This window comes from Pleurodeles waltl, chromosome 6 (assembly GCF_031143425.1).
Source record: "Pleurodeles waltl isolate 20211129_DDA chromosome 6, aPleWal1.hap1.20221129, whole genome shotgun sequence".
Lineage (NCBI taxonomy): Eukaryota > Metazoa > Chordata > Amphibia > Caudata > Salamandridae > Pleurodeles > Pleurodeles waltl.
Genome location: NC_090445.1, coordinates 466,466,516 through 466,493,663, shown reverse-complemented (window position 1 = coordinate 466,493,663; position 27,148 = coordinate 466,466,516). Strand labels below are relative to the sequence as shown.

General features: G+C 46.5%; 1 long non-coding RNA gene across 1 annotated transcript in view; it reads left to right on the top strand.

The window, feature by feature from the left end:
* Nucleotides 1-693: 693 nt before the first annotated feature.
* The window catches only part of LOC138301975 (uncharacterized), a 175,671-nt gene continuing 149,216 nt past the window's right edge, over nt 694-27,148 (top strand). Inside the window, exon 1 of the long non-coding RNA XR_011205196.1 lies at nt 694-876. This is a non-coding gene — a long non-coding RNA (uncharacterized lncRNA). The remainder of the gene's footprint in view (nt 877-27,148) is intronic.

Below are 27,148 nucleotides of genomic sequence, written 5' to 3'. Positions count from 1 at the left end.
GAGATTGTTTTTGGGTGGTTCTGTACACGCTACGAGTGGTAAGAAAAGGCCGGAAGTGAGCTGCTGCCCACCGTCTTTGTTTGTTTTTGTTTTGATGGGTCCTGGTTTCCATCGTGTGAGCTGGTGGCTTTTGCTTTAATGCCTTTTACTTTCATGTCTCTAACGCTTGGAGCAATCTCCCAGACCAAACGGTAATGAAAACATTTTAAAATTCTGAAACTATCAGTAATATTTGTTGTTACCTTTGTGCTCAGGTGCCTATAGGAACTGCAGTTTGCTGTGAAACGTCACTCATCAGCATCAGCTTTGCTAATTGGCCTTTTCAATGGGAGTTATCCACACAGCTGAAACTTAACCAGCGTGCTTGAAAGGGAGCTTAGAGTCCCTGTGTATTATCGTGCAATGTTCCTTTAAGAAGGTGTAAATGCAAATCCCCACCAGATAATGTGACAGGTATTTTGATGTGTTTTAGCTTCAGCGGTCGCTATGGTTTTAGTATCATACTAAATATTGAAGAGGCTAATTTTGCATAGACTCGATGCGTGATTCAGATATTAGAACCCTTAATAGATCGTTCTTTTGAACTCATCACCTCTTTTCAGACACGAACTAATTTCTCAGTGTTTTGTAAGTAAACAATTCCAGTATTAGCTCTCAAACCCGAGGCCCCGCCCACCGTCCTGGAAGCGGCTGGTTTGATGCCAGCTCCTGGCTCAGCTGCCGGTGCAACCAGGGCAACCAGTCCTTTGCTCTCATTGAGCAGGAAGAGCGTGTTCATGCCGAGGCTTGAGCCAAGGAGCCTCCCTCGTGCCTTTTGATTATTCATTGACTCACCTGCAATCATACGGTGTTGCCATGCCAGAGAGGGAACATGAGGTAACGACGCACTTCTTTGCTCGGCAGGGGTAGCGGATGTTGCTGTACACATGAGATTTGCATTATAATCATAATAATTTGAAAATAACACACAGCTCTACCTCCCTCACTGATCTGCCCCCCTTCCAAACATCAATCGCGTATCAGTCAGCCCTTCCTCGTGCATCAGTTAGTGCGTCATGCAGTCGTCTTACTTCCCTATCTATGTTCGCCTGAGTGTCCACGTCTGCCACTCCATCGGTCGTGCTGGATATAGCCCCCCTTCCAGCAAAAGTGAATAAGGGAGCGGTGTGAACTGGCTGCTTGCGCCTGTTGAACCACTTTGATTCCAGAGCTGTGGATGACCAAGTGGGGTTGGCCAGGTGGTCCTAGTAAAGGGTGGATAGTCTGCTGGTCTGTGTGGGCAGACAATAACTGGTCAGGCAGGTGTATGCAGTTGTGTTCTGGCTGCCAAGGGGCTTCATGACAGTGACTCTGCATTAAGGTGACTGATGTCTGCCTGGGCAAGAATGATCTGAGAGAGATTCAGGTACAGTGCTTGAAATGGAAAAATAGAAGTGCTGGTACTCTGAGTCAGAGTACCTGCTTGTTTCTGAGAAGTGGCGGTACTCTCCAATTAAAAGTATTATGTTTTTCTTGACGAGTACAGGGACTCTCACTCTCAAAATAAAAAAAGTACCGGTACTCAGTACCGGACAGTACCGGCCTATTTAAAGCACTGTTCAGGTACATAGAGCTGGAGTGAAATTTAGAGGACCAAGGAGAGATAAGGGGGAGCTCACATGATATTCTAACCTTACTGTTCTGCAACTTCATGTATAATGAAGCCACGAGTATTGCATGTTACTGATCCGCGAGGGAGTGTGTGTGTGATTCCTGTCCCTGCCTAGGTGGGTTTGAATGGGCCATCCTCCTCCAATCCCACTCAAGCAGATTCCCTGTAAATGGAACTCTCTTAAGTTTGTCGCCAATTGGGAGTGTTCTCTCAGACCCCAATAAAAGTCTTTTGGAACATGATAGTCAAGTCTGTGTTCCTTTAGGTGGAATTGCGATGCATTGTTCAGCAGGTTCTAGACTACATAAACAAGATAAGGCGACATACATTGTGTGTGGAAAATATTTGCCACTGCATGTACATTTATTTCCAATCCATGTTTGTACTAGTGTGCAAATCGTAAGCCTAAAACTTTTTTTGAAAACTTACCTATAAGTTATTGCTCCCTGCTCGTCGCGTTGGCCATTGTTAATTAACCAGACTGTTATTAAGGGCCTGGATGCAAGACAAGGAAACATGATGAGGGGAAAGGAAATTAACAGATGTTGACATAAAGCTATTAGCACTTTTTGCCCATGTATTACTCAACAGAGGCAAAATGGTCAAAGTCATCTATGGGCCTTTATAGTTATGTCCCTGCATCACACACTCACTGTGACTAGACCTCCTCAATAGCAGCCATAAAGTGGATGCACATCAGAAGCATGGAATGGGTGAGCCTCTGACCCGCTGAAGGCAAGCCCCCATGTACCCATCCGCATATGGACCACGCCCAGCACCAGGAAATCTGCCCCTCCCCAACAAAACCTACCCTGCTGCAAACCTCTGCACCCTAAACCCTGGCTGCCACTCCCCCTGAGGGAGTGTTCTCCTGCGCATCTTGGAACTTTTCATGCACTTGTGCACACCTAGTAGACACTGCACCAGCATCACAAAGAAAACAGCTGTTTTTTGCAAAGTGCCTAGCTGTGGGTTTTGGCCTCTAGCTCAGCCGGCACCTAGGGAAAGCTAGAAAACCTCCATAGTTTTGAAAACTAGACACATAGGGGGATCCAAGATGGGGTGACTTGTGGGGCTCTGACCAGGTTCTGTTACCCAGAATCCTTTGCAAACCTCAAAATGCGGCCAAAAAAACACTTTTTCCTCTCATTTCGGTGACAGAAAGTTCTAGAATCAGAGAGTTGCCACAAATTTCCTTCCACCAAGAATTCCCCCAAGTCTCTCGATAAAAATGGTCCCTCACTTGTGGGGGTAGACCTAGCGCCTGCAACAGGAAAAGCCCCAAAACACAACGTGGACACATCACATTTTCACAAAGAAAACAGAGCTGTTTTTTGCAAGGTGCCGAGCTGTGGATTTTGGCCTCTAGCTCAGCCGGCACCTAGGGATACCTAGGAAACCTGTGCAGTTTTGAAAACTAGACACCTAGGGAAATCCAAGATGGGGTGACTTGTGGGGCTCTGACCAGGTTCTGTTACCCAGAATCCTTTGCAAACCGCAACATTTGGCCCAAAAAACACTTTTTCCTCACATTTCGGTGACAGAAAGTTCTAGAATCAGAGAGAAGCCACAAATTTCCTTCCACCAAGAATTCTCCCAAGTCTCTCGATAAAAATGGTACCTCACTTGTGGGGGTAGGCCTAGCACCCACGACAGGAAAAGCCTTAAAACACAACTTGGACACATCACATTTTCACAAAGAAAACAGAGCTGTTTTTTGCAAAGTGCCTAGCTGTGGATTTTGGCCTCTAGCTCAGACAGCACATAGGGAAACCTAGAAAACCTCCATAGTTTTGAAAACTAGACACCTAGTGGAATCCAAGATGGGGTGACTTGTGGGGCTCTGACCAGGTTGTGTTACCCAGAATCCTTTGCAAACCTTAACATTTGGCCAAAAAATCAGTGTTTCTTCTCATTTCGGTGACAGAAAGTTCTGGGATCAGAGAGGAGCCACAAATTTCCTTCCACTCAGGGTTCCCCTAAGTCTCCCGATAAAAATGGTACCTCACTTGTGGGGATAGGCCTAGCACCCGCGACAGGAAAAGCCCCAAAACACAATGTGGACATATCACATTATCACTTTGGCACAATGAAAGATAAAGGGCCTGGGCAGGAAGGAGGTCACACTTCCTGCCCTCCCAGGCTGGCTAGTGAAATAACATCAGGGCGGTGGGCCTCAAATGCTTCCCCCACCTTTGATGTGCCAAGAGTTGTCCTCCCACTGGAGGACAGGGACCTTCCTGCCCATCCCGGCGAGAAAGGTAGGAAATTAGCTATGCAGGAGGCGTGCACCTCCCTCAAACTAGCCACACCTTTGAGGTGGGCTAGAAGGTCTGCACAGCTAATGAAGGTTTCTGCCATCTTGGCAGACCCTAAGAATAGTGGGTTTTCGGTAGAACAGTGACGTACTCCCACAAGAACTCGCCACTGCAGGGGCGGACTAGCCGCAGAGACAGTAGCTCATTGACCACTGTCCATCACACCCTTAAATGCCCACTAAACCAGGATTTGGGGGGCTCCCCTGGCACCAGAGCTCAGCTCTTAACTGGACAAGAAGAAAGAAGCACAAAGAGACATCTGTACCAACAACAGGACTGGGGCCGCTACCCCAGTGTGGAGAAGAGGACGCAGAGTGACCTAAGGGTACCCGTATTGGAACTGAGTACCCGACATGTGCTGGAAGTGAAAACTCATTGGTCCCAACCAGAGGGACCCCAGTGGACACCATAACGCCAAGAAAGAGCCCCCTGACTGGTGGCACCGGTCCCCTGTAAATTGCAGGAGTAAAGATGTGCTGAGGACAAACAACTGTGACCCAACGGGCTCTGAGTGCCTGAGCCCAAAGAAACTCTGTGTCCACGATCTGAAGAGTGGGGGTGAAGCCTATGCCAAGTTTCAAGCCCCTACTCCCTGCCAAACGACCTCAAGCCACCAGAAAGCCCGTGGACCACCATTACAGCTACCAAGGCTTGTGTTGTGGATACACTAGCACCTCCAAGAGCTTGATTACAGTAAGATGCTGTTGCTTGCAACATTCAGACATATTTGGGTATATTCATTACATCCTTGAATATCAAGATTGCAATAACCAATGCTTGTTAAATGTCTAATTTATGATAACAAATGCTTGTTGATTATGCACATTGTATCCCACCTGCTAAACATGTGTAACTGTAACTGCCAAAACATGTGCTCTTTGCAATGTGATCTGTATTGAACATGTGCCACAATCAGTGGGATAATTGCTCATTTCCTTAACAAGCAACCAACTGCCTTTCCACCTTCTCCAACTTTAACCGCCAAAACATGTGCTCTTCACAATGTGATCTGTATTGAACATGTGCCACAATCAGGGGGATAATTGCTCATTTCCTTAACAAGCAATCAACTACCAAAAGCCACATGTGCACACTTGATTATTTAAGGATGCTTGTGAGTCTGAGGCTTCCAGTCAAGTTCTAGTGTTCCTCGTTCTCTGACCAGCTTCCAGTTGAGTCTCAGCATTTCTTGTCCTCTGAACAGCCTCCATTCGAGTTCCGGAGATCCTCGGCCTCCGGTCAGCTTCCTGCAGAGTCCCAGCTCTCCTCTTCCATCTTCTGCCAAAGATCCCGTATTTCCTGTAAAAGAGAGAAAATAAGAAAGTTAAAAAAAAACAGTTTGGGTTCCTCTGAAATTTTCAAGCAAGTAACTTAATTTCAAGGTAAAGAAAGATTAATCACTTAAATTAAACAAAACGGAGCTCTACCGTTTAAATAATTTATTACAGTAAGAGCTAGAGTGATTTATCGTTTGAGTGGGAATTCAAGATACTGCTAAAGAGACATTAAGGAAAGACGTATTGCCTGTAACAAGCACTCCCCTGAGAACTAGGAGACTGGAAAAAGAACAAGTTTATCAAAACTATTATTGGCAAGAGATTATGCTAGACACAAAGAAGCCCTATAGTCAAGTTGATTGTTTTTGACTTTGGACATTGTTTCAGTGACTCTGAAAATACTGTAAAAAGAGGAAGAGACTAGTTCAGCTTTATGGAAATGTATGCACAATGTGTCAACAATAACTGACATTATGCTATGTACAATAGTTTATGCAACTTAAATGTATTAATGAAGTAATTATTTGCAGCCAGGAATCCTAAAAACCAAGAACCCAGTATTTTGAGAAATCAAAAGTCCTGACGCCCAACATGACATGCAGTCCAGTGTCCGCAGTCCGATTCTGCAGTCCACAAAGCAGAAGCTGGTATTCTCTCTTTTTCTCTTCCCAAAACCCCCTTCCTGTTGAGGTCTTGCGAGAGGGCAATGTACTCTTCATCGCGGTCATGTTAGTCCTCACCAGGATAGGGGAATTGTCATTGCCCCATCAGAACGCCTGGAATTCATGTGAGTGGCTCGCACAGAACAGCTTGTCTGTCACCTGCCTGGAAATCGACGGCAACATGACGTACACTGACTCCACAGCACCCATCCCCCAGCATAGGGACCGACATCGTCAGCGACACCCCTCCTGGGGGTTTGCAGCCTGAAGGCAGTGACCTAGATTGGAGCAGCAAAGCAGCTTTGGTCCGATCAGCCCGGTGATTGACAGCTAGGAGCTACCTCTGCACCAAGAGCCTGCAGACGAGGTGGCAAAGATCCAAGCATGGAGTCCTGGCCCCCCTACATACCTCTACATCCAAAGGACAGAGTGTGAGTCCACCCCCAAGTCCAGTTTTGCAACAAAGTGCAAAACGCACCAGCCACTGTGGACGGTTCAGCACCAATCACAGTCAAGTCACCTCTGTAACTGGAGCCTTTGGGCAAGGTAACAAAAGTTTGACTGTGGACTTATTCTAGACCACCACAATACCTTAAGTTCCCGTGGGTTCACCGGAACTTACCCTAAAAGTGCCCGAGTGCACACTGTTATTTTTCCCATTGACTTTGTTGGAAGCCTGTTAGACCTGACAGCCATAGGGTCGTCATCCCCCAACGTTTTGCCTGCCTCCTTCCGTCCTTTTTTTTACCCTGTTTTTGCTGGTTTTAGGACTCTGCGCATTTTACCACTGCTGACCAGTGCTAAAGTGCATATGGTCTCTCCCCTAAATATGGTAACATTGGTTCCAACCCAATTGCCATGTTTAATTTAACTGTAAGTCCCTAGTAAAGTACACTACATGTGCCCCGGGTCTGTAAATTAAATGCTACTAGTGGGCCTGCAGCACCGATTGCGCCACCCACATAAGTGGCCCCCTAACCATGTCTCAGGCCTGCCACTTGGACTTGGCATTTAAAATTACTTGCCAAGTCTTAAATTCACTTTTTTACACATATAGGTCACCCCTAAGGAAGGCCCCAGGTAACCCATAGGGCAGGGTGCTATGTAGGTAAAAGCCAGGACATGTACTTATGTGTTTTTTTTATATGTCCTGGCAGTGAAAAACTCACCAGTTCGTTTTCCACTACTTTAAGGCTTGCTTCTTTCATAGACTAGCATTAGAAGTGCCCTCATATACTTTTGAGTGGTAGATTCTGATCTGTCATGTTTAGTATGGCCAGAATAGTAATAGAAACCCCTGCCTACTGGTGAAGTTGGATTTAATATTACTATTTTAGAAATGTCACTTTTAGAAAGTGGGCATTACTCTGCACTTACTGCCATCTGTGTCTTACAGCCTGTCTCCAATCCATGTCTGATTTGTGCTGGTTGATAGCCCCCCTTGTGCATTTCAGAAAAACAGCCATAAACACAGGACACTCAGTTACATTTGCGTTCACCTGCATACTAAATGGGTCTCCCTTGACAGGAAGGGTGGAGGGTCTCCCTCTTACATCTCAAAGGGCAGTGGCCTGCCCTTACATAAAGGACTGATAACCCCCACAGGGATCCTGGCAGACAGGACTGGGTTGAAAGGGGAACTTGTGCACTTCGAAACCACTCTTTGAAGTTTCCCCCACTTCAAAGGCATTTTTGGGTATATAAACTGGGTCTCTGACCCCACCAAATCAGACACTTCTGGTCCTACACCTGGACTCTGTCAGAGAGACTGCCTGGCTTCCCAACAGACTAATCTGGACTGCTTTGCTGAAGAACTGCTTTCCTGCTTGTTGCCCTGCAGCCTGGTGCTCCTGACTCTTCTGGAAGGACTCTGCCTTCCTCCCAAAGTGCTTTCCAAGGGCTTGGATTGAGCTTGCCTCCTGTTTCTGAAGTCTCAGGGCCAACAGACTTTACCTCTTCAGGAAACCTTTGTGCATAGGCAGATCAGCGCAACACCTGCGGAAATCAATGCAGCACCTGCATCGCGGCTGAAAAATCGCTGCCCTGTCGACCGAACGATGCAGCTCCGGCTTCGCAACTGGAAATCTGAGGCAGCACCTGCCTCGCGGCTTACAAATCACTGCAATGCCTACTGGATCGATGCAGCACAGCATTCCTTTCTATCATCACGTCAAGGATCTTCCAGCATCGTCCCTGGGCGTCAAAATATCACTGTATCCCAGTGAGGAACCAAGGCTGTGCTCCTGAAATTCGACACATCACCTTGCAGCATAGAAAGAAATGACGCATCGTCTGTGCTGCGCCGGAAAATCTGACGCATATCTTATTTTTCCACGCATCTCCTCCACTGTGGCCTCATGTGTCATTATTTTGGAGGCACCCCAGGTACTGTGTGACACAGAGATACAATCATTTGTTCCTAAGGATTGAGACTCTTGTAAACCTTTAAAAAGTGATATTTGACCTCTTTTTATTCACATACATTTTCTCTATTTTTCTAAAACTAGTGTGGTGACTTGGGGTGTTTTTACTGTGTTACTGTATGAGTTATTGCACAAATACCTTACACATTGCCTTCTAAATTAAGCCTGCCTGCTCTGTGCCAAGCTAACAGAGGTTGAGCACAGGGTAATTTGGGTTGTGTTGGGACTTACCCTGACTAGGATTGTGGTCCCTACTTGAAGAAGGGTGTATACATCTGCCAACTAGAGACCCAATTTCTAACAAAGCCCTTTAGCAAAGTACTATATCTCAAAACTTCACAACTTCGGTTGTACAGAAGCTACAAAGTTCATTTTGGTGTCTAATTTAAGATTAAAAAGTAATCTATTTTCCTAAATTGGTGTTGCTTTACACATGTTCTTCTAAGTAGCTTGACTGCTCTTTGCCACACTACCAGGACTGAGCTAGGGTTTACCAAGAGTGAATCCGAGGTCCACTACTGGGTATTGTGTTGGTATTCCATGGTAAGACTGCCTGGTCATACCATATATCACCTTCACCTTGCTAAACTGTACACATGAGATTTGCATTATATTCACAATAATTTGAAAATAGAACACACCTCTTCCTCACTCACTGACCTGCCCCCTCTTCCAAATATCAAGTGCATATCAGCCAGCCCTTCCTCATGCATCAGTCAGTGTGTCATTCAGCCGTCCTACTTCGCTATCTTTGTCTACCTGAATGACTACGTCTGTCACTCCGTCGGTAGTGCTGGGTTACAGTCCCCTCCCAGCAAAAGTGAATAAGAGAGCGGGTGTGAACTGGCTGCATGCTCCTGTTGAACCACCACTTTGATGCCAGAGCTGTTGATGACCAAGTTGGTTTGGCCAGGTGATCCTAGTAAAGGGTGGATGGTCTGCTTGTCTGTGTGGGCAGAAAATAACTGGTCAAGCAAGTGTATGTAATTGGATTCTGGCTGCCAAGGGGCCTGGTGAGAGTGACTATGCATTATGGTGACTGTTGTCTGCCTGGGCCAGAACGATCTGAGATAGATTCCGGTAAATAGAACTGGAGTGGAATTTAGAGGACCTAGGAGAGGTAAGGGGGAGCTCAGATGATATTCCAACCTTACTGTTTACCAACTTCATGTGTGATGAAGCCACCAGTATTGCATGTTACTTGTCCGTGGGTGTGTGTGTGATTCCTATCCCTTCGTAGGTGGGTTTGAATGGTCCAACCTCCTACAACCCCTACTCAAGCAGATTCCGTATTAATGGAACTCTCTGCGTTTATCACCAATTAGGAGTGTTCTCTCCAACAAGCAGGCAATTCCCCAATAAAAGTCTGTTGGAACATGATTGTCAATTCTGTGTTCCTTTTGGTGGAATTGCGATGCATTGTTCAGCAGGTTCTAGATTACATAAACAAGAAAAGCCAAATTGCACTGTGTGCAGAAAATATCTTCTACTGCATGTGAATTTATCTCTAATCGTTTGTTTTAATAGTGTGCAAAGAGAAAGCATAAAACTTTTTAAAAACATACCTGAAAGTTATTACTCTCTGCTCATCGCCTTGACCATTGCTGATTACCCAGACTGTTATTAAGGGCAAGGGACAAGGAAACATGATGAGGGGAAAGGAAATTAACAGATGTCAACAGAAAGTTATTAGCACTCTTTGCCCATATATTCCTGCATCACACTCTCACTGTGATTAGACCTACTTAATGGCAGCCAAAAAGCGATGCCCATCGTAAGAGTGGAGTGGGTGCGTCGCTGACCAGCTGAAGGCATGTAAAAGGCAAGCCCGCATGTGCCCTTCCGCATATGGACCACATCCAGCACCAGGAATTCTATCCATCCCGCACAACCTACCCAGCTGCGACCCTCCACACCCTAAACCCTGACTCCCTGACTGCACCACACAAGATGGAAGGAGTGTTCTCCTGCACTTTTTAAAATTTTTCATGCACTTGTGCGCACCCAGCACTCACCGAACCTGCATCAACTGTATCCAACATCTCACTTTATCACAGTCACACAGTCCTGCAACCACTCACACAACACTCCACTTGCACATGCATGCACCTCAACGCCTACTCACTCACAAAACACATCTCCGAGATCTGGAACCTGCTGCACAGCAATGCCACAGACCTACTTTTCTTCACAGATCATGAGGCAGGACAGACTTCACAAGCCCAGAGGTGAAATCAGCATCATCCACAAGTATGCCATCAGCTGCACCACCTCAAAGGACACGTCATTCTCCAACTTCGAGTACGTGTCATTCAAACTCCATGTCACAGTCAACTTCACCCTAAATGGCATGTCATCCACAGACCACCTAGACTGTGCATCAACTTCACAGACACCATCACGGACTGTGTCACACCACTGGCCCTCAATGCTAGTGATTACATTCTACTTGGAGACCTGAACTTCCACCTTAAAGACCATGGCAACCCTAATTCAAAAGCCCTCATTAAAGATCTTGGAAGCCTGGGCCTCACCCAACAAGTAAAATTAGTTAACCACATTACCAGGCCACCTCATGGCCCTATTCTCACCTTCTCATCAGAGTTGAAGACCCTGCAACAGTTCTCTGCACAAAGCACACTCTCAATAAGTTCAGCATCCCCATCCTAGTCCAATGCACATGCATCACCACTAGACCAGCCCAAAAACAACTGGAGCAACATCACTGACAAGGATTGGAACACCACTCTCAACACCCACTGACCCAAACAAAGCAATAGCCTTGGCAAAGCCATCAGGAATTTCAACAATTGGAAAACCTCTTGCACTGACTCTGGTTCCCTCAAACACAGCAATACTACAAGATCTAGACCCCTTGCCATTTGGTACATGCAGGAACTCAGACTGATAAAACAACTTTGCAAACAACTGGAGCACAAATGGAGAATGATCCAAGACAGTGCAAACAAAAGCACTTTCAAATCCACCTTGAAACGCCACAACCAAATGATCCGGACTACCAAACGTGCTCCCCTAGTGGACCAAATCGATGCCAGCACCAACAGAACCAAATACATTTCTGTCATTTGGAAGGATTTCACCTCACTAGCATGCAACTCGTTAACCCCTTGCTGGACCTCTGAAACAGTCTCTATCAATTTTTGAGCAACAAAACCACCGCCATCTATAGTGACTTCAACCCACAACCAGACCTATCAAACCTTGACAAATGCCTCCCAATCTTATCCAAAGAACCAATGATAATTACATGGCCCATTGTCACCCCTGAAGAAATCACTGCCACCATGAAGTCAATCTACTCAGGGGCCCCATCGGACTCCTTCTCTACTAGGAATATTCCAGAAGACTGCGATCCATCAACGCCATGCTCACATCCATTCTGAATGCCTATAACTCTTCTGTGACCCTCCCAGATGCTTGGAAACACACAACTGAACTCCAATTGCTGAAGAAACCTTATGCAGACCCTTCAGCGCTCGCCGATTACAGATCAATCTCTCTGATACGATTAATGGCCAAAGTCATCAACAGACACCTCACAGAATACCTCAATGAACACCAACTCCTCAACACTACTCCATGTGGTTTCAGACCCAACCACAGCATGGAAACTACCCGAATTGCTCAATGCCATGGATAACATCTGCATGACTCTGGACAGAGGAGACATGCTGCCCTCACCATTTGACCCAGCCTCCCATCCCATCTTCTTACAACGCCTACCTGACATCAGAATCAAGGACATGCAGTCCAATGGATCTGCCTCTTCCTGACTGGAAGGGCCCAGCTAGTTAGCCTAGCACCACACACCTCAGATGCCAACAACCTCATCTGCAGAGTTCTGTACAAATCCTCCCTGAGCCCGACCCTTTTCAATGCACATATGACCCTCTAGCCAGCATCATCCACTTTCACAACATCAGTGTCCTCTCCTATGGCTACAAAAAAACTCATTCTCCCCCTCAAAGACAAGATGCCCAGTGCCTGAATCAAATTCAATGCATGGATGACTGAACTCACCCACTTTAAGAAGGTCAACTGCCTGAAGCTAAACACTGACATAACTGAAATTGTGATCTTTGTAGGAAAGTACCATCTTCCTTGGCATGTTACCCCCATTTTTACCTGTATGTCAGTATGTTTTTGCCTGTCTCACTGGGATCCTGCTGGTCAGGACCCCAGTGTTCATAGTTTATGGCCTAATGTGTGTGTCTGTACAGTGCTTGACTGTGTCACTGAGGCTCTGCTAATCAGAACCTGAGTGCTTATGCTCTCTCTGCTTTTAAATTTGTCACTGTGGGCTAGTGATTTCATTTACCATTTCAATTGGCACACTGGACCCCCTTATAAGTTGCTAGTATATGGTACCTAGGTACCCAGGGCATTGGGGTTCCAGGAGATCCATATGGGCTGCAGCATTTCTTTTGCCACCCATAGGGAGCCCAGACAAACCCTTACACAGGCCTGCCATTGCAGCCTGCGTAAAATAACACACACGTTCTTTCACAGCCATTTTCACTGCACTTAAGGAATTTATAAGTCACCTATATGTCTAACCTTCACTTGCTGAAGGTTAAGAGCAAAGTTACTAAGTGTGAGGGCATCCTTGCACTCGCAAAGGTGCCCCCACTTAGTTCAGGGCCATTTCCCGGGACTTTGTGAGTGTGGGGACACCATTACACGCGCGCACTACTTGTACATCAATACCTATATGTAGATTCACAATGGTAACTCCGAATATGGCCATGTAACATGTCTAAGATCATGGAATTGTCCCCACATTCCAAATCTGGTATGGGGAGCCAATTCCATGCATCCTGGGGGCTCCACCACGGACCCCCAGTACTGCCAAACCAGCTCTTTGAGGCTTGCACTGCAGCTACAGCTGCTGCCACCCCACAGATAGGGTTCTGCCCTCCTGGTGTCTGAGCAGATCAGCCCCAGGAAGGAAGAACAAAGCATTTCCTCTGAGAGCAGAGTGTTACACCCTCTCCCTTTGGAAATAGGTGTTACAGGCTGGGGAGAGGTAGCCTCCCCAAGCCTCTGGAAATACTTTGAAGGGCACTGATGGTGCATAAACCAGACTACACTGGTTCAGAGACCCCTTGTCCCCTGCTCTGGCGTGAAACTGGACAAAGGAAAGGAAAGAGGAGTGACCACTCCCCTGTCCATCACCACCCCAGGGGTGGTGCCCAGAGCTCCTCCAGTGTGTCCCAGACTTCAGCCATCTTGCTTCACAAGGTGTGGGGGACTCTGGCGGGCTCTAAGTGGCCAGTGCCAGCAGGTGACGTCAGAGACCCCTCCTGATAGGTCCTTACCTTATAAGGTAGCCAATCTCCCTCTCAGGGCTAGTTAGAGTCTCCCCTGTGGGTTCTTTTCAGATTCTGCTTGCAAGTTTCCTTCAGGAATCCTCTGCAACTACAACTTCATCCTCTGACCTCGGATCAACCGCAGCCTGCTCCAGGAACCTCTGTAACAGCAACAGCCAGCAACTGCAACAGTTTCCACAGTGTGCACGCTCTGAGGACTCCCTGTCTTCATCCTGCACCAGAAGGACCGAAGAAATCTCCTGTGGGGTGACAGTCATTCCCCTGCTCAAGCAGGCACATTCTAAGAGGATGACCGGTGCCCTTGGACTCCTCTCATAGTGACAAGCGTGCTCCTAAGGACACAAAGGGTGGACCCCATCGACACAGACTGTCCTGAGGTCCTGCTGATGCAATTTGGAGGAGGTAAGACCTTGCCTTCCCTGAGAGCGACAGTACCCCTGTACTGCGTCTTTTTCACCTCCTGAGGCCTCTGTGCACTATTTGCAAAATTCCTTTGTGCACAGCCTGGTCCAGGTCCCCAGCACTCCATTCTGCGATGCTCAACTCATTGAGTTGTTCTCTGGCGGTGTGGGACCTTCCTTTGTTGTGCTGCACCAACCACGTTTTTCACCTCCTTTGTCCCCGTGTCCTGGGGCTCCCGTGGGGGCTGTCTGGTATCCTAAAGGCTCTCTAAAGGGCTGAGAACCCCCTCTTTCTCCTCACACAGAGTTGAGGCCCCCAGGTCCCTACTAAGGTACTACCTAACACTGAATCAGCATACCTCAACAAACGCATCTGCTTTCACAAACCTTCGAGACACCTCCACTCGGCAGGACTCCAACTCACACACATCTCACGCACCCAGAAAAACTGATCTGGTGGTCGATCTTTCTCCTACATTGTTCCTAATGCATAGAACAACCCATTATTACACATACGATCCTCCTCCTCACTTTTTGAATTCTGCAAGAAGCTGAAGACTTGGCTCTTCGAGTAGTCCCACTAGGCCTTAGGTTTGGGTAGACTAACACCTGCTCAGCATCAGGATACCCTCCCAAGTAATAGTACACTCTACAAATTTGCATAACATAGCATAACAATGCAGTCACAAGTTTGAATGCTACTAAAGGCTTCTATCCATACAGTGGTGGTAAATTCAGTTACAGTGAAGTGGGTATTATTAAGACCAGTTTTTAAAAATGTGAAAAATAATACAATTATTTGAATGCCACAAGAAGCAGTAACATGGCAAAATCTTCATGCATATTTTGTATGTCGAATTCATTGCTCTTTTTACAGATTTACCGCCAAATATTTGGGGCAAGAGAGTTCTGGGGACCAGTGATAGAAACAGTATGATATACAGATGTTGAAAATATACGACTCAGGTGTGATACATGTGACCGAAAGATTGGTACCTCAAAGCTATATCTTGCTTTCAGTTGCTTTAAAACCTAAGTATTTTTGATACCACAATGCTTACAGCACCCAGGGGAACTCAGATATGGATCAAGCCTTGGCAGAGATATTTCTCTGCATGAGGAAACTCAAAGAAATGGACAAACCTGCTGAAAATCCTAGAAACATCATGGTCCACTTGTTCTCCTGCTGGATGAAGCAGGTCTGGCTTGCATCAGTAGATGCCATTGTTTGCACAGAAATATAAACTATGGGGGTCATTACTACCCTGGCGGATGACGGAGAAGCGGCGGTAAGACCACCAACAGGCTGGCGGTCTTTTTTTTGCAATTATGAGCATGGCGGTCACCGCCATGGTCATCCACCGCTTCTCCGTTCCGCCCACCAGGGCGGAGACGACCGCTGGGCTGGAGACCTGGGTCTCCAGCCCAGCGGTCGTCACTATACCACCGGCGGTATTTGGACCCGGCTGACCGCCATGGTTTTCATGCGGTTTGGAACCGCCATGAAATCCATGGCGGTAAGCACTAACAGTGCCAGGGAACTTCTTCCCTGGCACTGATAGGGGTCTCCCCCACATCCCCAGCCCCACCCAGACTCCCTCCTCTACACCCCCCACCACCCCTGCCACCCCCCAAAGGTGGCAGGACCCCCCTCCTCACCCCGACCCCTAACATCAGACATCACTCAATCACACACGAAACACACGCAGGCACCACCAACACACATACATCCACACACACCGACATACATGCCAACATCCACACACACAGTCAGACACGCACACCCACATTCAAACATACAACCACACATCCATACAGACATACCCACAGACATACACACAGACATACACGCACTCATTCCCAAACACACAACACCCCGCAAGCATACACGCACTCACACACCCCCTCTACATACACACACGAACACCCCCATGCATGCACACAACACACAACACCCTCCCACCCCCCTCCCCTAACGGACGATCGACTTACCTGGTCTGTCGATCCTCCGGGAGGGGACGGGATCCATGGGGGCTGCTCTGCCGACACCACACCGTCAACAGAACACCGCCACGCCGAATCACAGGACGTGATTCGGTGGGTGGTGTTCTGTTGACGTGGCGGTGGAGCAACCTCCACTTCCCCGCCGCCCGCCAGTATGGCTGTTGGCGGCTCTCCGTCCGAAAAAGGACGGAGAGCTGCCAACAGTCATAATACGCCAAGCGGAAAACCGCCACCACTGGCGGTCTTCAGCACGGCGGTCCTTCAGCGGTCTTTAAAAAAGACCGCCGAGGTCAAAATGACCCCCTATATATTTTTATACTTTCGTTATAGTCCTTTGTTTGATATCTGCAATCAAATGAGCAGTGCACTATAAAACGTTACTTTGGTACAATTCAGTGATCTACACTAATATTGCACAACTGATTGTGCTGGTCACACCCCCAAAGAAAACTCACATATATTTGATATTTCCTGTCTCCAGGCATTCAGGGCAATGCTTAGGCCCTCATTATGACTTTGGCGGTCTCTAACTGAGACTGCCAAAGCCACGGGCAGTGCTGTTGGTCTTCCCCTGCCATGATGTGTTTACTGCCGAATTTCCGCCACACTTTGGGTAGAAATCCGTCAGTAGCCATGGTGGCGGACAATGGTACACTGGCGTTGCCACCACCTGCACCGCCCCGCCAGAAGGATGCCGCCAGCCGTATTAAGACCATTAATATGGCCTGGTGGTGTACTGCTGGTGGGGCGCTGCCGGTGGTAGCAGCGCTCCTTCCTGTTCCCTGCCAGATGACCTCCTCGCCGGACAAGGTAAGTCGGGTGTCTGACAAGGGAGGGTGGTGGGAGGGTGGGGGGTGTTGTGTGTGGTATCTGCATGTGTGTATAAATGTGTTTGTGCATGTGTGAATGCGACTGTGAGTGTTGTGGTGTATGCGTGCTTGTATGCATGTGAGTGAATGTGTGTTTGAATGTTGAAGTGAGTGCGTGTCTGCATGTCAGTTTGTATGCATGTGAGTATGCATGTTTGGATGTTGGTGTGTATGCGTGCCTGAATGCGTGTGAGTATGTGTGAGTGAATGTGTGTGAGTATGTGTGAGTGAATGCATGTATGGATGAGTGTTAGTGAATGCGTGTATGGATGAGTGTAGGTGAATGCCTGTATGGAAGTGTAAATGAATGGGTGTATGCGTGGTGCGTGTGGGTGTATGTGTGCATGGATGCAGGTAGGGGGTGGGGTGTGCTATTTGTGTAGGGGGTAGGAGGTGATATGACAGTAGGGGGTGGGGAGCGCTATGTGTGTAGGGGGACACTGCAACATTAGGGGGGTCAGAGGGTCAGGTGCCTGCTGGGGAGGTGCAGGAGCCATCTACCGGTGACAGGGAAGGAATTCCCTGTCACCGGTAGCCCTATCGCCATGGTTTTCGTGGCGGAGCTACCGCAGCAGAAACCATGGCGGTAGGCCGGCTCATAATGCCGCTGGTGGTCTGCTGTAGACTGCCAGGTCAGAGATGTACATCTTCGGTACGGCAGTTGATACCGCCATGGCGGTATGTGTGGAGATGTGGAGGGTTGGCCGCTCATAATGTGCCGGTATACACTGCCAGCCTGTTGGCTGTGATACTGCCACATTAACCCTAGCGGTTAAAAGACCGCCAGGGTCATAAAGAGGGCCTTAGTTTGTTAGTGTTATGGTGTTTAGCTTTGTCCACTTCAGACATTCTACAAAATATAAAGCATTTTTTTTAAATGAGATGGTAATCAATCAATCTATCAATCAGTAGATTTGTAGAGCCCTACTTGTCACCTGTGAGGATATCCAGGCGCAGAGGTTGTACCAATACCTAGCCCCGAATATGCTGAAAAAAACAAACAGGTTATTTAGTTGCACAAAAAAGGCCAAATAGATACATGTATTTAAATTAATGAACACATATTTTTTAGTGTGCAAACACCCTTGTACTGAAGGTCTTATAGTGCAAAATCACCTTTGGTGCAACATCAACAGCAGTGTTAAAGCACAGGTAGGAGCAAAAAGTGTGTGTAGGTGCAAAAACTGATTTACGTGCAAACTCATCCATATCATAACATCAACAGGAGTTGAGTGTGCAAACAGCTTTGTATGGAATAAACACATTTAAATTTAAAATCAGATTTCGATGCAAACTTACTCTTCATGCGATAGCAGGAGTGCAAGAGACTCTTGCAGATAAAAACACACATTTAGGTGCAAAATCATCTGTGCCATTCACTTTGTGACAGTAAGGCCAGTAGGAGAGGGTTACTGGTTGAGGTAGGGTGAAAACCTACTCAAGCAGCAACCACACACTCTTGTTAGGGCGAAACACAAGCAAACCCCAAATTAATCTGTGCTCAAACTTCTTGTAGCCTGGCACACAAGCAGTCAGGCTTAATTTAAAGGCAATGTGTAAAGTATGCAGCACGCAACCAGTAATAAAGTGAAAACACAACACAAGAAACATCCCACACCAGTTACAAAATGTAAAGTTCAATGTAAAGTTCAATAAATTATTTGATACCAAAATGACAAAAATCCAAGTAGTAGAACCTGAGAGATGCAATTTTAAAAATTCATAGAAATTAAGTACCAAGAAACAAAAAGTGCCAACTGCAGTTATCTGCTTGCGGTAGACATGGTCCAAGTCACAAATTCATGGAACCGTTGTGGAGGAGCTACGGTGGGAAGTGTGACACTGAAATGTGCGTCACAGTGGCGGAGTCAATGCCCAATGTCGACGAGCTGCAATGCGAGGACCTCAGTCGTTGTCAAGAAAGCTGGTGGGATTTGGGGAGACCTGTGCTGCGATGCATTGGTGCAGGGGAAGAGATGCATTGCGCTGGCCTGATGTCAGCCTCGGCTGCTTCAGCATCAAAGAAGCTGCTAGGGCTTGCAAGGACATGTGTTAAGATGCGTTGGTGTTGAGAACAAGCTGCGTTACATTTGGCCGGAGTTGATGGTGGGCTGCATCTCGGTGTGGAGATTTGTCAACATCGAAGAAGCATGTTATGTCCCTTTGGCTTGAACAGGGAGCCATCCAACTAGCCCTTGAAGATTCTTTGCAGTCCTGCGTCCACACAGACAGGCTGGATTCTGCAGGGTACCTTACAGCACCAGAAGCAGTACAGCAACAGCAGGCCTTGGGCAGCAAAGCAGGTCAGCAGGGCAGACTACACTGCTGCGCAGACTGAGGCAGCACCTTTGTGATGTGCATGTGTGGTAGGTGACAGCTGCTCCCCCTCATCCTGACAGAGATGAACCATACTGCCAACATCTATTTCCCCCTTTGCCTTGCTGTCTGGAAGTAATAGACAAAGGCCAACTGCCAGCTACACATTGTCATGTGACTCAAGAAGTAGCCTTTTAAACATGCCTCAGGCTTGTCACGCAGGGTCTGCATGGGCAGTTTACTGTCACACTAACTTGACAAGTCTTTCTACTTGCCAAGGCCTAAACTCCTTTTTTGCTACACTGAAGTTACCCCTAAGGTAGGCCCTAACTAGCCCTAGGGTCAGGGTGCTGTGTATAAAAGATAGGGCATAAGTCTTTATTTACTACATGTCCTAGTAGTGACAGTTTATTTAGTTTCTCACTACTGTGGATGCTGCCCTCCTCTTAGGATTGCATCGGAAATGCCCTGACATATGTCTAAATGGTATCTTCTGATCTATGAGTAATAGCATGGGCATGTTTAGTATGTTTGGAATGGTAGTGAGAAATCCTGCTTACTGGTGTAGGTGGATTTGTTTTTATAACCATTGGAGAAATTCCACTTTTAGAAAGTGGTATTTGTCTGTGCTTATAACTCTAGTGCTTTTGCAGCCTTACTCCAATCCACTTCTGGGGCAGAGTGACAGCTCCACTTGGTCACTTGGTGCATACTTTCCAGGTAGTCATTACACAGGAAGGGCTGGATGTGACAGAAGAGGCATCTGCATACTTCAATTCAATTCAATTCAATTCAATTCAATTCATAAAGCTTTATTCAGCACATATAAATGACCATAAAAGCATGGACAAAGAAGAGAAAAAAAAAGACAACAGTACATATTTACAAAGACATTGCAATTAAAACTTACAGTTATTAATTATAGTTAATGGCTCATTGAGTAATACATATGGTCATTCATAAATATATAAAAAAGAATAATAAAATACATTAAAAACTCATATTTTTCCTGGAATTGATGCACTGATTTAAAAAGGTGGCAGTATAAAAACAAATATCTGCCGATTGCAGATTAAAAATTAAAGCCATGGCATGTTTAACTGTACGTGTTCCGTATTTAACAAACAGAGGTTTCAAAAATACTATACGAAAACATGTATACAGTTTACAGAACAGCAGAAGGTGCACAGTGCTCTGTGTAGATACATTATCGCACCTACATGGCCCAATCGGGTGTTTCTTAATGTTTGGATGGGCTACTAAACAATGTGCCATCCCAAATCTTAGTCTGGTTAGCACGAATTTCTGTGAATTCCTAGTCACCATAGTTAGGTAAGATGGAAAACCCTCCATTAGATTGTATCTATTATAAAAAATGACGGAGGACAATGATCCGGCTATAGTTGCTCGTTTCCTTTCTGCATAAGTTAGAAATATACTTTTCATTTCTGATTTGGAGATCGTGGTTGCTGCACTAGGATTATTTAAAATATTCAGATTAAAAATGTCTGAAAAACAGACAACAACATATTTAACCCAGGGAATATCTCGATATTTATCCAAACGTAGGCAATCCTCAACAATAGTTCTGTTAAGTATCTTCTCATCGCCAAGCCAAAAAGACCGCCAGACCATCAATGGTTTAAGTGATATCAGATCAGTAAAATAATTAATGGCTAATTCGCGATGGCTTAATTCAGTTGAGGCAGAGATGGGCAAAAACAGGAGCTTTTTAAAAAACATATTTTCCTCCAACTGTAAGTTGTAGGTACAGCTATAACCCCATACTCCTGCCCCATACAGAGCAATAGTCACACATCTAGCTTGGTAAATCTTGAGCATATCCCTGGTTCGACGATCCCCAACTTTTGCAGCAAATCTATAAATACCATAAGCATTTTTTGCCATTTTATTCCGGATGTTATTAAATTCATTGTTCCATTTCCTGTCATTAGAGAAGGTAATACCTAGGTAACAAAATTTATCCACCTGTTGCACCTTTTCGCCGTCTATAAAGAAGGCATTTAACGTTTTGGCTTTAGCTCCGCAGGTCATGGTATGCGTTTTTCCCTTATTAATTACTAGTTTTCTATCTTTAATAAAGGAGGAAAAACTATCCATTAGTCGTTGTAATCCGACAGGTGTTCGAGAGAGTAAAACAGCGTCGTCGGCATATAGTAACACCGGCACCGGAACACCGTTGATCTGAGGGGCATCAGCATTAACCTTTTTTAAAATATCATCAATTCCATTAATAAATAAAATAAATAAGAGAGGTGCCAAAACACAACCCTGTCTAATTCCTCGTGTAACACAGATTTTTGGAGTACATTCTCCTCTGGTTCCAAAACGTACGTTGGTTTTCAATTTATCGTATAACCTAGCGAGGAAAAAGATTATGCCTTCTGGGGCTCCTAAATTTAACAGAGTTGGCCATAAAATGGAATGATCTACCATATCGAATGCGCTGCTCAGGTCAGCAAAACAAAGATACAGGGAACCGGGTTTCGCTTCAGTATACTTCCCGATCAGTAGATCAAGATTGATGCACTGGTCGAGCGTACCTGGTCCCTTCCTAAAACCATACTGGCTATCAGCCAGTATGCTATCCTGCTCAGCCCATTCCTCTAATCTTACTAACATCACTCTACTCATAACCTTGACTGAAGAGTCAAGGAGAGAGATCGGGCGGTAATTCTTAGCATCAGATCTACTTCCCTTTTTATGAATTGGCACAATGATTGATTCACCCCAAGTTACAGGGGCCTAGGCACACACGGCAACGTTAAAAACAATGGTTAAAAGGGGGCCCCAGACATCTGGCGCAGCTTTATAAACGTCTATAGGTACCCCGTCCGGGCCCTGAGCTTTCCCTCCTTTGCTAGCCCGTATACCATATTTGACCTCACTAACGGATATATCCAAAGGCAGAGTAGGCCACTTATTGGGACTAGGATCATTGTCTTTATCAGAGTCAAAAATGCTGGAGAAATGTGCAATCCAACCCTCGCTAGAAACATTAGAAGTCAACTGTGGTGTTTTTTCATCCCTTAGAAAAGGCGAGTTGACCGTGGCCCAAAATAATGTACAATTTGATAATTCAGCAGCTTGGTTGAGGGAATCCCAAGCCTGTTGCTGCAGTTCACCCTTCCTCTGTTTGAGCGCACATTTATATTCCATTCTTAATTTATTTACCAGTTTTTTGTCCCTGGGCCTCGCTGCTAAAGCCTGCTTGAGGCCAGTTAGTGCGGAAGTGCAAAGGTGATTAAACCATCTCGGTCCGTTCCTACTTTGCCTACTATTGCGACTGGTAAACTTGGCATCAATAGCTTTATTAATTTGGTTAAAACAATATAAAACCCTCTCAGAGTCAGAACTATTTTTTAAAATAGAAGCAATGTCCAGCAGGCTCTCATTAATTATGGAGCTAGTTAAATCTTCGGCTCTTTCACCAATCCATCTTAGCCTTACACCGTTAGTCCTATGTGGTTCTACATTAGAAATAATAATTCCCACATCCACCGAACTACCGGCCCAAAGGGTAGTGTCCAGAATAATACGGTTGTGGTCACTTAGGGTAGTTACTTCAATTCTTGGTGGATCACAGTAAGAACTAATATTAGAAGATGTGATCACATGGTCAATGACCGAGCTGGTGTGCCAATTTTTAAAAGTGGGAATGGGTAAACCATTAACATCTTTACAGCACTCCACTATTTCCAGGTCATAGCAGCCCATGAACTTATGCAGTGCTTCCCCATAACTATTATGTCCAAAATGCGGGACATCCCAGCCGGCACTGTTAGTAACCCCACAAACCCTTTGTGTAGACAAATTGCACAAAGTAGTATTGAAGTCCCCTACCCAGATGAAGTCAAATACAACATTCTGTTCCAGACATAGATTTTCGACAGCGCCGGCTAAGTCTGTTACTACTTTGACCCGGGTAACATCAAAAATGTTATTATAATAGTTAATCAATAAAACATTATGGTCTTTGTCATCCACAAGCCAGAGGATTTGCACAAGGTCCCCTACAGGTATATACTTTTTAACCACAATAGGACGACAGATCATTACAAGTATAAGGAGACCGCCTTTCGCTCTACCTATACCACCTCCCAACGCCGGTAAATTGTAAGAAACAAATCCCTCATAGTTAATTTCATCTTTACACCATGTTTCTTGAAGACATAAAATGTCATGGGCATTAACAAACGTTAACCATCCCGGATCCCTCTCCTTCGATTTCAGCCCTGCCACATTCCAACAAACAATAGTAATAGTATCCTTACCCCTAACACAATTACTATCAGGCACCATACCATTGTTTCGTCCCCAATTCGCATTCTGGTTTGAATTGCTTATGTCCCCACAGTCAGGCGGTGCCCTTATATCCACCGCCAATTCAATTTCTGTGTTGTTGGGCATCTCTTGGGCCATGGTATTGTCTATACCGATATCCACACAGGGAATAATAATCACCTGGGGTAAGAACTGCCCTCCCTCATTAAGTCAATCATTTGCATCCAGAGAACTTAGGGGTTGAAACCGGTTTTGCATTGAAATATCAGGGTATAGCCTGTGTGTAGCAGGGCATAATCTACTTCCTCTACTCCCATAAGGGGCATTATTATGATGGCTGTAAAAGAAAGCAAGCAAACGGGCACACACATTATTATCAGTAATTGGTAATAAGGCAGCTCTTAATAATACAGTGGCAGCATGTTGAGGGTGTTTAAAGTTTATAATGACACAGTCACCACTAAAACTTTTCTTAGAGCTCCCTATCCAATTTACCCTTCTGGTAGTCAGAACTTGATCTGAAAGTTCAGTTGGGAATCCACAATACCTGTGCATCCAGGAAACGGTTTTATTTTTTAAAGACTCGTGGGTTTCCTGATGATTCCCCTTTGCAACAGGGGGAACATTAGCTAAAACTACCACATATGGTGCGCAGTCAGGAGGGAGATTAATGGCGCGCCTTCGCCTTACCTCAGTCCAATCCTCTTTTCTATCAGGTATTAAAACAACCTGGCTATCATTACAGGCTAAGGACTGTGCTGTCGGGTAGTTCTGTACAACACTCCTACTAATATCTAAACCTGTAACATCACCGGGAGGAGCAACCTGAGTATCATGATTGCTTATTGTTATTGGGGCTGACACACTATCTGCTTCCACCAGTGTTTTTTTGAGGAGATCGCCTAATCTATTAACCTCCGCGGTTAGCTGATCAATTTTTACCATAAGAGGTTTGACAATACCCTTAATCTTTAAGTCAATAATACTTACTAAGTTTTTTGTTTTTTCTACATCTAGTTTAACGTCGTTGATATTTGTCGTATTATCCTCATCCTTATCTGGATTCTTGAGGGGGCTAACTAATCTTTTTTTTGCGGGCCGAGCACCCCCACGTTTAGTCTGGGTCTTTCTACATGCTCTAACCACTCTAGGTAGTGGGGTGGGTGGATGTTGCACTATGGGATCAGTAGAAACCTCTAGATCGGCTAAGGTAGAAGTATTCTGCATAATCATTTCCCTATCAGGAACACCGGAATTAGTGCAGACACTACTACTGTCATCCAGAGCCAATGGAGCAGGTGAAAGTTGCACACTAGATAATGGAGGGGGGCTGCTAAGCCCTAGGGATTGTCTCCTCTCGCAGTTAATTTTACTAACAATCTTCACTAAATAATTATCCAATGTCTGGGGTATAGAGGGGACTTTTTGCTTTGACATGCTTAACAGTCACAAATTATCACTTTAAAAAAGGCTTTTCCAAATTACACACGAATAATAAGATAATAAGGGCTGCTTGAAAACAAAATGTGATATACACAACCTACATACAGTCCCAAAAAAAAAAAAAAAACTTAATGAACTCTCACAGGGTACAGGTACACAGGTCACAAAAGTCAGCAGCCTGTATAAACCAGAACCTCGTCACAAACTGTCCGCCCTTTATCCGGGCTTCGTCCTGGGCGCAGCTGTAGGCTACCTGCAATATAGGGAGTCAACAACCAATGGGCAGATGGACGTACACGGCTGAGACTCCCCATGCGCTCCTGGGAGCTGTAGTCCCATGTAGCGCTTCACCAGCTCCTTCCCAGCAGTCTCCAACAATCGCACCCCCTCTAGGGACTACGGCGACACAGGTATCGAGATGCCTCCAAAGCGCTCTGTCCTTTGCCGCCCACCTCGGCTACTTCCTCACTCTATGCGGCTGTCTCGACGGTACACAGACACCGACAGAGCCCTCTCTCGACGGCACACAAACACCGACTGAGCCCGCCGCACAGACACCGAAAGAGCCTGGTCTCGGCAATATACAAACACCGACAGAGCCCCTTGCTCTGCTCCGTCTTTGCTCCGTCTTTGCCTCCACACCTCGTCACCTCGTCACTGTTTTGCTTCCCCTGCTCGGAGCCCGCGATCCTCGCAGCCGGCGTCGTCACTTCCAAGGCACTGGGGATGCCTGCGTCACTCAGGTGGATGCACTGCAGTTACACCAACATTCAAGTCAGCACCGTGTGTGCAAAGCAGCCTCGGTTGCATCTGCATACTGATAGTCCTCCTGGTCTGGGGAGAGGGAGGGTCGTTCACATCTCGCATGTGAATAGGCTGTGTCCTGCCCTCGCTGAATGGACTGTTTACCCCCTACGTGATGTCTGGAGGTAGGGCTGGGTTGAAAGGGTGTCGTGTTTGACTTGAAATGACTCCTTTGAAGTTACCCCCCTGAACAAAGGCATTTTTGAGTATAAGTAGAAGGGCTCTTGCCCCCTGATTTCAAGGGGGCTCTTCCCACCTTAGGAACTCGGAAGGACCTCTGTCAGAAGGACTGCTGGACTACACACAGAGCCCATCTGGACTGCTCTTCTTTTGTTGCCCTGCTGCCTGGTGTCTACTGGGTGGCCCAAGGAACTCATCTGGATTGCTTTTCTGTATGTTTCCCTGCTGCCAGCTGTCTTACTGCCTTTTGCTGCACTAGGCCCGGTGGACCTGCCAGGAGGAACCACCAAATAGCCACCTGCTACATTGTGCTGGCCTGCCTACCCCCCCTTATGTGCTCCCCTACAGGCCTCCCAAGTAGCTAACCGTAGGTGGACTGCTGCTTTCCACTCCTTGGTTCATTCAGCAGAGTGCATGAGGAGTGCTGTTCTAATTTTTCTCCGGGCACGTAAAGAGCACTATTTTCCCCCCCTAGTGTCTGCTGCTTCTTGGCACTGGAGAGTGCTATGCTTTCTGTGGGGAGCATTCTAATTTCCCCCTGCAAGGCCCTCCTTGACCCCTCAGTTATGTGGTTGGCCTCTTCGGGGCCCTAGCAGGTGGATCCGGGTGTAGCCCGTGTTGAGCGGTACCATACTGTCACCCCCAAGCAAGAGAAATGCAGAGGAGCCCCTGCAACCTCTGAACCAAGCGCAGACGAAGTGCGCATCCATTGGTGCCCCTAGGCACCAGCAGAAACCAATTTGTGTGAATTCACTGCCATGACCCAAGCAAGCCAAGTAGTTGGGCGGGTGTCCGAGGACACCAGGAGAGAAGTGTGGTTCATGGCCACAACACCAGGAGAAAAGTGCCATGCCTTCCCTCCATGCATCCCAGGAGACTGATGGGAAAGCATGATTTGGGAGGAGTCGAGGGGCCAGCAGCCAAACCACGCAGATGCTGGTGGCTGCCTCATGTTCTCCCTACCCAGAGAGGGGGACTCGGAGATGTCTGCACGCCCTGCAGGAGCTTGTGGCTGAGAGCCTGTACTGCTCCAAGAGGAAAGGAGCCGCAGTCCTCAGAGCTGTTGCACCGCAAGTTCGCCTGCAGCGGTCCCTTTTGAATCCTGCATGAGGAAGCCAAAGGGGGCTTCCTTATCATTCCCCTA